This window comes from Plectrocnemia conspersa, unplaced genomic scaffold (genome assembly GCF_051122295.1).
Source record: "Plectrocnemia conspersa isolate PC_06_02 unplaced genomic scaffold, ASM5112229v1 ptg000006l, whole genome shotgun sequence".
Classification (NCBI taxonomy): Eukaryota; Metazoa; Arthropoda; class Insecta; order Trichoptera; family Polycentropodidae; genus Plectrocnemia; species Plectrocnemia conspersa.
In genome coordinates, this window is record NW_028277170.1 from 16876969 (window position 1) to 16880306 (window position 3338).

Consider the following 3338-nt stretch of genomic DNA (forward strand, 5'->3'; position numbering starts at 1 on the left):
ACTGTGTCGAAAATATTTAAACTGTAAAACGAAAAAAAATGCTCAAAGGCACATGAAAGCTTCTCTGAAATGGATCGAAACATAATTAAGCCAGTCTTGGCTTTGGAGAAAATAAAAAATAATCGTGTCGGAAAATTGAGCAGAAAATAAATTAAAATGTCTAAGACACTAACTCATCGTTTGCATTGCTTTGTTTAGAACCAGGTACACTTTAAAATATAATAATGAGAAAAAAACCATAGATTTGTTTGCGCAAATTTTATTTTTACAGGTTTTTTAATGACGAATGCACCATGCAGACTTTGCAGGAAGCGAAAAATTTTGTTCGGCGCGTCCATCAGAGCGTTACCTTTTTCTTGCATTTAGCAAAGGGTAAAACATCCCCCTTTCTTAATGATGTGGTCCGTTATAAGTGGAAATGGGGCTGAACCTGTCTGTTTTGACGATGGAACATTGAGACAGACAGTTGTGATACACAAGGAAAAATATAAAGGTACTCTACAAAAGTGACGCCACAAAGAGATGTTCGTACAGCGCAGTGTATTTTTATTTATGCAGGTACAACTTTGAAAGTCCAACACTTGAATAAATAATTCTTCAAGATGCATATCTGAAATCAACTCATTTGCAATTTCGCATTCAACGTGTCGATGTCAACAGATAAGGCAGTAGGAAATGTATTAATATCATGAAATCTATTCTCAAAGTTCAATTTAAATGAGCAGTGAAATGCACTATAAATATGTAATCAGCCATTTTCAAATTCAGGTATAGGTTTATTTTGAGACTACGTTACTGAAGTAATGTACACAATACATTGCTAGTTAAATATTGAGTTGCTCTTAAAATTAATCTCGATGTACGCGGTCAAGAAAATACATTTTTTTAATATACTTCAAGACTATCAAGAAATTCACAAGAATTTGAAAAAACAGATTATTTAATAAGGGTGAATCAAGAAGAATCTGCTGCTATATATGAATCTGATAATAATGAATTTGAACCAATTCTAGCCAAAATACTCCTAAAAATAACACTTTTCAGACGGTTAACGGAAGCTCATCGCCATAGAAATTTTTAACCATTGTGTAGAGATAAGTTCGCACAAAAAAAGCATTTAAACTTGAATTTGTAAATCATATATATGTCGATAATAAATAATGCATATGGCCCACCCTTAACAACCCAGAAGAGGGGAAATATTTTTTAGACAATCGGCCGCCAAATTGTGTACGATCGCTCAAATGCCTTGAAAATTTAAAAAAAAGTTTAAACAACGTCCCTGCATTTGACACTTTGAACACGCGTGATTATTGACAGCTGACCGATTGACAGTGTTGCTAACTTATGAAAACATATTAATTAACGAACAATATTTTTATAATATTTGCATGTAAGCACACATAATAGGCGTGGCTTATTAAATAGGTACTATTTCTATGTAGCAAATTCCTATATTAGGTAAAAATAAACTAGTGAAAGAAATACAGAGGAAATTTTTAAAAACGTAATACAAAATCATATATTTGTATAAGATTGCTACGAAAAAATATCATACGATGGACAAAAATAACCAAATATCAAGTATATAAATATGTGAGTAATTATTATGTGCATATGTACATAAATATATTTAGTGTTTCACATATCAAATTAAAAATAATAGAAAACAATAAATTTTGTGCGATTAAAAATAGACTGAGAACCATTGGTTTTGTGTTAATTACAATAGTGAAGAATTACCTAAATACTATTTACAAGAAAAGAGCAAATTATTATTTCTTTTGTCCTATTGGGGTGGTCCTAAAATTTGAGAATCACTTATGATGCTGCAGCAAAACACCTATACTCAGAACATCCCTTCGTTTTGATTTGATTACAAATTGAATAAAAGCGAAGCGGGACTACGTTTTACCGCAACCTCCCCATTTCCAGATGGATGAGGATCCATCTCCTTAAATTGATTAGTAATCATCAATTATTTGGCGTCGGCTTACTCGACCGTGGCACTATTCGTGTAATTCGACACACGCACAGTCCGCGCAGAGTATTAGACCAAAAGCCAGTCTGGGTATGAGTCGTAGTTGCTAATGAGCTGAAACTACTGAACCTTATGCAAATCCTGAGCGAGGGCTAGGTGCCCAAGGCGACAATAGGATGGTGTTTGGTATTTGACTCAAACCATACATACTTATTGAACACAAATATATTTACAAAAAAAAAAAAAATTATATAGATATATGCTTGGCATTTAGCAATTCTGTTTGAAAAGATATAATATAGTTTAATCTATGAAAAATTGTGAGTGTACAGAATCCAAAGACACATTAAAAATTCGAACTGCAATAGTGCATCGGCATTCTTTTTGTGAATGCATTGTTTACGTATACAGATGTATGCGAGGGAGAAGCGATACATGCGCGTAAGAAATACTCGTTGCCTCACTTGTTCTTGTTGAAGCGGCAATGCTCATTTCAAGGTTTTTCGTGTGTCACATCCGGCTATAAAAATAAATATTTCAGGCCATTTCGCAAAAAATAATATATATGTAATACAGTAACTGGTTGTCAACGTGCGTGTAATTTGGATAAAAAATGTAATGCTTCCACTACACTCTCTGGAAGTTGTCCGAACTGAAGCTACAATTGAAGTCGGCCGAAATTTACGACTTCAAGTAAGCGCTCACACTGTCGCAGATTTCATATGCCCGCGAACTTCGCGGCGTGCATGACGTTCAGACGGCGGCTGCTGTCACGTACAACCGTTATATTTGCGCGCGATCGAAAAAAGTCCCAAATAATCGCAATTTTTATATTGTCATATTATTAAAATTACGCTACTGATAATTATAAAAGCTTGTGTGGGCACTCACCAATACAATATCAATGAAAACTTTTCGGTCGTAAATATTCAATTTATGCAAAATCTTTGTCGGCTTTTGCAAAATGCCATAAGGCATAAAAATAATACTTCAGAATACGAACACCACATGTGTGACTATCCTAGAATTTGTCGCCATCGACTCTAAATAAGAATTCGCTATGGAATGACATTTATATAAACCGATCTAGGAAAATACATAAAGATATTCGAAACGATTTTTTTAACAAAATCAAGTACCGCTAATTATTTTTTAATTATTTAATTTTATATGAAAAAAAATATAATAACGATATCTGTTAGAAGAATATACTATCAAAAATATAATTAATCCCTTTTGGTGCCCTAAAATATTCAAAGATGTCAGTAAGAGTATGTTGAAGTCCCCGATAAGCATGTGGTATTATAAATTGACCACGTGACCACAATGCAGTGCTCGACCTACACCTACGCGCATA